The sequence below is a fragment of the Physeter macrocephalus genome, chromosome 18 (assembly GCF_002837175.3).
Source record: "Physeter macrocephalus isolate SW-GA chromosome 18, ASM283717v5, whole genome shotgun sequence".
In the NCBI taxonomy this organism is placed as follows: domain Eukaryota; kingdom Metazoa; phylum Chordata; class Mammalia; order Artiodactyla; family Physeteridae; genus Physeter; species Physeter macrocephalus.
The window spans coordinates 42471302-42479328 of NC_041231.1; the positions used below are offsets into that span (position 1 = coordinate 42471302).

Here is an 8027-nt window from a genome sequence, read left to right on the forward strand (position 1 = left end):
TGCCAGCCCTGCCTGGGGATTCCAGGGACGGGGTCTGATGGGTTGTGGCTCCTCCAAGGGCTTTTCCAGGAAGTAAATGTGCTGAACCAGGTCCAACAAGAGACGGGGAAGTGTGGAGAGAGGGGGCCCAGTGGGGTTGCAGGGCAGGAATCTCAGGAAGACAGACGCCCAGCCTCAGTCTCCCCCAGGGGTTGCCTGTGTTCTGGGTGTCAGACAAGGCTTTTGGCTGCCGGGCCCCCACCAGGTGTGGGGCTTCCGGCAGCTCAGAGGTCCCTTTGTCCCTTATCTTTTCTGCCTCCTAGGTGGCAGTATCCAGATAAGCATCCCATTCGGGGCTGAAATTCCAGCCCGGCTGCCCACTTCCCCACCTGGGGGTCTGAGACCTGCCAGCTGCACACTTTCCCCAGGACCCACCCAGAGTGTACAGTCTAACCAGGATGCCCCAGCTGCACATTTTCCCCAGGACCCCCTCCCCCATCTGCACGCTTGGACCCGCACCCACACCACTTGGCCGTGCGGATCCGTGCCCGCCCCCCACACACTCACTGTGGGCCACTTTGAGGCCCCTCCCCCTCCCCCATTTCCACCCTTCATAGCTGGGGGTGTAGAGGTTTGCGGAGGAACCCCTGACCTACGTACGAACGGTAGCCTGAAGCTGAAGAGCTGACCCCTGTGTGATCCCAAAGACCCCCAGGCAACCCCCAGACACATACACATCCCTGAGCTTCCTGGACCACCCTCTCAGGGACTCTTGTCTCCATCTCCCAGCCCCACTCAGCTTCTCTTCTTCCCCGTCTCCCCCCTCCCCCTTCATTAAGCCTCCTAAACCCGCCAGCTCCCTGAAGCAGGAAATTGCATTCTGCCAAGATTAAATGGACTTGAACGCCCTGCCTCTGCCCGAGCGGGAGGGGAGCTGAAAGGAGCCAAGTTTGCTGGGGGGTGGGCGCCCCAGGACACCGAATCCCAGGTTGGGGAGGGGGATCCAAAAGGGTGGGGGTATTTCAGGATGGGGTGGGGGCTTCCTGAAGGGCAGAGGGGAGAGGACAGGGACTGCAGGGAGGCAGGCGGCCGGGGTGCTGGCCTCTCCCCTCGGCGGCGGTGGGAATGAGACCACGCAGAGAGAGGAAGCCACTCTGGGGGGGTGGGGCCGCATCCCGATTAGGTAGGGGGAAGGGGTGGGTAATAGAACAGGGGCAGGGGGAGGGGTGGGAGGCATGGTGATTGCGAGGTGAGAGGGGATGCCTGTCAGGTTGAGATCAGACCTACAGGAAATGGAAAATGAACCTTGGGGGATGCACTTACTGCTTTACCCAGAGGGAGGGTCACCCTCCCCCCGGCCCAAGATGTCATAGCAAGGATACAGTCAGGCCGGTTAGGGACCCCTGCGTACCCTCGGGTCCCAGGGGAGCCCCGTGTGTAATCCTACAGGCACGCAGGACCCCACAGCCCCTGCCCCTGCACTATCTGGAAGTCCCCCATCAGGAGACAGAGAGTACTGACAGTCCATCACGGGAAAGATGCATGAAGGTTGATGTGCCCCCTGCCCCCACCCCTAGGTAGCAGGGGAAGTGGAGGGGCTGAAGCCTTCTGAGGGGTGCCAGGCACAGAGTGCCCAGATCCTATGTCTGCAGCAGCCCCACACCCCGTAGATGGGGCACTATCATCCCCATTTCTCAGGTGAGAGCTCCGAGGCCCAGAGAGCCTGCTTCTCCCAGGTCACAGGGCTCCGCCCACCAAGGCCAATGCCAGATAAGAGGGGCATGGGGGAGGAGCCATGCCAAGTAGGCAGGGCCAGGGACAGCTGGACCGAGTGTGGGCCTCACATGGGCAGCTCCCACCCGGGGGCCCAGCCCAGCCCAGCCCAGCTCTGCATCTGGGTCACGCCTTCAGTGCCTGATCAAGCCACGTGAGCTGGAGGATCAGGAAGAACAGCTGGTCCAAACTGGTCAGGCATTAACCCTGGGACCACTTACCCCACAGTCATGACCACGGGCAGCAATACTTACTGATCACCCACTGTGTGCCAGCCTGTTCTTGGCATCGGGACAGTGGTGGACACTGGGGAGGACAGCCCAGCTCGACTGGCATGGATGGTGGCAGGGAATGGAGGGCCATGGGCGGAGGCCCTGCGTGTACCAGGAAGAGAAGACAGGCTGTCTGGGAGGGCCAGGGAGAGCTTCAGCCTGGCTGAACATGGGCAGGCAGTGGGTAGCCGTGGGGCTGAGGGGTGGGAGGTCCATGTGGTCATCAAGCAGGACTGGGACAAAGGCAGCTGTGGGACTCTTGTGAGCTCCAGAGCAGGGCTGGGGGCACTGCCTCCCCACCACCACCACCCTTCAGCCCCACCCCACTCAGGGCTGTTTGTTCAGATGTTGGTGCCCATTTCAGGCAACCTGAGCTGGGCAGATGGTTTCCCAGGAAGGAGGCTGGCTCCTGGCTCCATTCTGGCGGCTGGTGAAAAATGGGCTTCACCTGTCCAGATGTGGGGGAACTGATCCCGGTGTCCCTGGGAGGTGGGGCAGGTGTATGCCTAGCTAGTGCCTCAGGGGTCACCCTGGCAGGCCCTGGGGGAGGCAAACCCGTCCCTGGGAATGGGGTGCCTGCTGGGAAGGAAGACAGCTGAGTCCAGATAAGGCCAAGGGGACAAGTAACCCCCCCACACCAGTCTGCTCCCCAGTGTTCCTGGCCAGAATGTCCCTGGTCACTTCCTGGTTGGGTTTTCAGTCTCTAGTCAGATCAGTGGAGCCAGCTGCCCGGGAGATCTGAGTTGGCCTGTCCTTCAAGTCAGTGACAGGCAGTGACCGGATGCCCTGCCACTGCCTCATCCCGTCTTCACATCCCCAGGTTATCCATTATGAAGAAGAGGTGCCCCCTGAACTCCCCTCTGATCTCCCCTCTCAACACCCTCTCCCGAGACCTCTCTCAGAGAAAGCCAGTCGAGACAGCTCCAGCTCTGAGGGGTTCTTCCCGGGTCCTGATGTGCCTCTTCCTCTGGCCTGCAGTTTGGAGGCCCTGGGACCCAGCCAGCTCAGCCCGGGGACCTCTCCTCAAAGAAGATAGCCTAGTCCCTCCTCCTTGGGATCCCATGTGTCCTGCATCCCTTATCACAGGTCCAACCACTGGACCGGCTTTGTCCTCCTTACGCATGGGACTGTGAGCTCTGGGAGGAAGAAGACCACATCTGTCTCAGTCACACTTGGTCCCCAGGTCCTGGAAGCAGTGGGTAACATCTCAGTCAACCGATGGACCACAAAGCACAGGTACATTTCCAACGCTTTAAGGCAAAATCATTCATTGCCTCACACACACAACAACTCCATGTGCCCCTCTCTCTCCCAGGCCCCAGTGTGGCAGGGTGGATGAGCATTAGCATTAGTATGGTTTCTGCCTGCCCAGAGCTCAGACTCTTCTTGGAGGACAGGGCTGGGACTGAGGATATAGGAGCCATACTCCTGGGCCCCACAGAATCCTAAGATGAATGGGCTGTCAGAGCATCAGGAGACCAGGTGGGCTGGGAAGTTGGGTCTCAGGGGTGCTTCCTGTAGGGGCTCCATGGAGCCCCTACAGGAAGGCGGGTGGGTAGGGAGGGCTTCCTAAGCTTCTAATCTCCAGCTTGCTCAGCCAGCAGTGGGGACCAGCCTCCATGACACCCAGTGCCCCCCATACTTCCAGCTCTGATCTGCTCCCTGCCCCTGTGGCTGGGTCACCTAAGCAGCTGACAGGACAATTCATATCCTCCACTTCTTAGCAACCACCCCTATAGATAGCCAGACAGACTTAGCTCCACGCAGAGGGAACTGGACTCCACTCCCCACAGAGGAGGCCTATTCAGCCACCCTTTGCTGTTGACCAGGCATGCGCAGCCTGGCCTGGGCTGAGAGCCCTGCCCTGGCCTCCGAGTATATGCTCCCATCCCAGGGCCCCTCCCCAGCCACGCTGTGCCCTGAGTTAGGCATTTCCCCCGTCCTCACCGTCCAGCTCCCAGGGCTGTGCAGATCGTGAGCTGTGGGATTTCAGATAGGTCTGCTCTCTCTGAACCTTTGGAGTCTCCTGCTCTAGTTCAGGGATGCTTACCCCATGGCTGGCAGGTGGCTGGCAGGAGAACGAGGGCATGCATCCTGGGTTGGGGCTGGCATATCCCACAGGCTATAAATAGTTGCTGGCATTTCCTCAGCTTCTCTTTTAAATGCCCCCTGGGGAGTCAGGCTTCTAGGTCCCAATTCCTGGTTCTAAAGTTCCAGGGACCCCTTTCCACTGAGGCAGGGCAATTGGGGGTCTCTTCATATTCAGGCATCGGGATGGTCCAGGGATACCACCCATGGAGTGTGAGGCCTGCTCCCTGCCTGAGTGAGTACACAGGATGTGGGGGAGACGGTGCTGTCTCTGACCCTAGAGAAGGTGCCCAGAAACTAGGCTATCAGGTGTCCCAGGATGGGGTGGTCTCTATTCCCATGCCACGGACACCCATCCTGCCCTGCCCTGCTGTTCCCCCTCTCACCTGCACCCCTCCTCTGACTCCGGATGGGGGCTCCAGTGCTGCACAAGCCTGCCAGGGCCAGCAGGCCTGCTTGGAGGGTCTGCCCAGCTGGACAGTCCCTTAGCTGATGCCAAGCCCCCATCAGCAGCTCGCACTGAGTGTGGCTCGCTGGACGCCTGCTGTTCACAAGAGAAACCTCGGGCAGCACTGCCCCTCAGTATTTCAGCTGCAGGCTCTCAAGTGTGGAGGCCCTGACGGAGCTGTAGTGTGGTTCAATATCAGTTCCCTAATACTAGGAAGCTCTTCAGAAGCCTAGGAGCCACAGATGGCCGGGAGAGAGAGGGGTCTAGCCTTCTCTGGGTCCCATACCTTGGGAGGGGGTCACAGGCTGTAAAGAGGAGGTGCCTTGGTGATAAGCAGAGAGACTGCAGGTGTCCACCAGCTGAGCGTGGAGCAGGGTGCCCCACCTGTGACATCACCACTCTCACCTAGGGCTTGGGCTGGGTTCCCTCCTCCCCAGCCTAGCCTGGGGCTTCCCTGGTCTGGGAGCCTGGAAGGAGAAGAGACTGAAAGAAAAGTGGGCAGGTCGGGGTAGGGTGGCCACAACACTCCTCTATCCTCTTCCTCCCCAACCCCTGCCCCATCACCTCCTTCCCAGAAGTCTCTGGTTTAACCCCTCCTCCCCCCGCTCTCCCATCAGCTGACAGGAGAACAGAAAAGAGTTAACCATACTTGCTATGGAGAACCCTGTGGCTTTGTCTGGGCCAATGGAGCCGACAGGGCTGGTGGGAATAGTAAGTCATGAAAAGTGTCAAACACAGACTTTATTATCCTGCACATGCGGGGCCACAGACCCAGGTGTTCAGGCGCTTGTGGACTCTGTAGGGTCTTGTGGGTCCTTGGTGGGAAGGGCATGACTGACCCCCCACCCACAGGTGGCACGGACCCTGGGGCTGGGGCTACTATTTAATAGAGGAGATTGGGAAGGGCAATGCTAACCCAAACAAACTTTCCCTGTCTGGGGTGAGGGAGGAACACGAGGGAGCAGGCCCTCAGGCAGCGTGAGCCTCAACCTGGGGGGGTTCTCTGTAGTCTCCCAAGGTTGGACTGCCCATCTATGGCCTCAGAAGGGCTGTTGCTATAGGGTCTCAGCCCTTGAGCTCAAGGGACAGGTAAGCTGGAAGTGACTTCCCTTTGGCCTTGGCACCCAGCTGCTGGCCCTGCAGTGTTTGGCTTTGGCACTCCACATCCATCCTGGGGGAGAAGGGCCCCTCTACCCAACTGACTGATGGAGTAGGAGAACAGGAATAGGGAGAGAACAGGGGAGGTGGGGAGGGTGCCTTTGCTGCAGGACTCTCCCCAGCTTCTCCTTCCTCAAAACCTCTTCTTTGGGGGAAGCTCTGCCTGTGGGGCACAAACCTGCTACAGAGACAAGTCAAAGAATGAAGAAATTACATGCACATGAGTCATGATGGGGCAGTGCGTGGGGCTTGGGGTCCCATCATCCCCTATACCCAGTCTACTCTGATCAGGGGGGCATCCACCTGTCTGTCCTGGGCTGTTGACTCCTCTTCTCCCAGGCAGGAGGCAGGCCGGGGCAGGGAGGGGATGCTGGGCCTCATGAATTTACAATGACCAGACTAATGAAGTGGGTTCCTGGGGAAAGAGGACACTAGTGGGGACGGGGAGGGGGAGGTACTGGACAGTGTCTGCATCCCTCTCCTTCCATCCTTCTCAGATGCCCTCTGCCCAAATCTGGCCAGCACGGGGTTCCCCTAAGCTAAGCTCCTTAGCACCAGGACACAGCATAAACAACATCTGTCCCCTATGGTCCTGGGGTCTGGGCCCTGGTGCCTTGAGATCCTCACATGAGCCCTGGAGACACAGCAGGGAGGTCTGGGAAGGTCCCTGCTGACTCTCCCTGCTCCTGCATAGCCATACAGGCTGTACCCTCAATCAGGCCTCCCAGGTGTGCTGGCCTCTGCCTGCCCAGCCATGCAAAGCCCTCATATTCCCACCGTGGACCTGGATCTGGACAGGGAATGGGGAAGAGGCTGCCCTATTCTCTGGGGTCTAGTCTGCGTGGAGGAATCAGGGAGGAATGGGGCCCAAGTCTTCCCACCAGCCCCTCTGACCTTCCACCTCTGACTGGTGGCTGTGGGCCCCCCTCCCTTCTAAGACTCAGAGAAGAAAAGAGAAGAATGAGGTGTCTGAGGATGAGGATTCAGGGGTGGAAATTACCTCAACTGAATTTTAAAAACCCCTGGCTGGTTGCCATGGTAACAAAAAAGGTGCATCCCATTGCCATGGCAACAGGCAAACACCGAGGTTTGCTGCTGGGATTGGGGATTTGGGAGGTGGCCGGAGGGGGTAGGTGGAGGAGGCTGAGCCTGGGCTGGAGCAATTTGCAGGGTGGGGGGGTTTGCTATCCAGCTTGGGATCACCTACCCCCACAATTCCAGAAGGCCAGGCTGGGTGCCTTCTCCTGGCAGTGGGGTCAGAGGAGAAAATATTGTCAGGAATAATCCCCTGACCCCTACCACCCACTCCTTTCTCAAATGTCTCCGGCCTATAGGAGCCCTGAGTGAGATCTTCAGCCTGCTTAACCGAGCTCTTAACTGGGCACAGCCTTGGGCTTGGAGACCATCCAAGTCTGCGCCTGACCTCAGGGAGTGGCAGTCTGGGAATCACCATCACAGTCACTGGTCCCCAAGAAAGAAAAGTGTATGGCCAGGAATTAGTTCCATGAGGCCTGGAGGACAACTATGTAGTATACCCTGAGGACAGCTATACACACCTGGAGGGTTGCTATGTACACCTGGAAGATGACCAAACATACGTGGAGGATGGCTTCTCAAGGTGACAGTCCTCTCCTCCAAGAGCCTATAGCCTCCAGGACTCAAGACCTATCACCAGAAACTTGGTTTCATGTAAGGGTTCAGGGAGGGACAGAAAGGCTCCTGTTCTGTCACCACTGAGGACACTCTCAGGAACCCCAGGACAGCCTGGCGACCAGAAGCACAAGTCCCATTCGATAGTTCCTGGTGTGGGCTCAGGACTGACCTGTGCAGCCATTGGGTCGCAACTGACCCTCTCACAGCATAGGCTCCATGCAAGGGGCTGGGCATTCAGGTTTACTGGCCCCATGGCCTGACATCCTACCATCAGAGTCGGTCTCTGGGGTTCCCAGTGACGCCAGAAGATGCTTGTTAGATACACCTGGGAGCATCTTGGCTCCTGGAGTCTCAGGCTTTTCCATTAATGCATTAGTGTAGCCAAGTTCAGAGATTATATGGGCTGCCAGTGGCCTTGGAGACCTGGCTGTGTGTGTGTGTGTGTGTGTGTGTGTGTGTGTGTGTGGTGTGTGTGTGGTGTGTGTGTGTGTGTGTGCGCGCGCGCGGTGGTGGTGTGTGTGTGTGTGCGTGTGCGCGGTGGTGGTGTGTGTGTGTGTGTGTGTGGTGGTGGTGTGTGTGTGTGTGTGTGTGTGCGCGCGGTGGTGGTGGTGTGTGTGTGTGTGCACGGTGGTGGTGTGTGTGTGTGTGTGTGTGTG

General features: G+C 58.7%; 1 protein-coding gene across 1 annotated transcript in view; it reads right to left on the bottom strand.

The window, feature by feature from the left end:
* The window catches only part of SEMA3F (semaphorin 3F), a 45668-nt gene extending 41651 nt beyond the window's left edge, over positions 1–4017 (bottom strand). Inside the window, exon 1 of the mRNA XM_055079768.1 lies at positions 3972–4017. The gene's annotated coding sequence lies outside the window, so the exon portion shown is untranslated. The remainder of the gene's footprint in view (positions 1–3971) is intronic.
* Positions 4018–8027: the final 4010 nt, after the last annotated feature.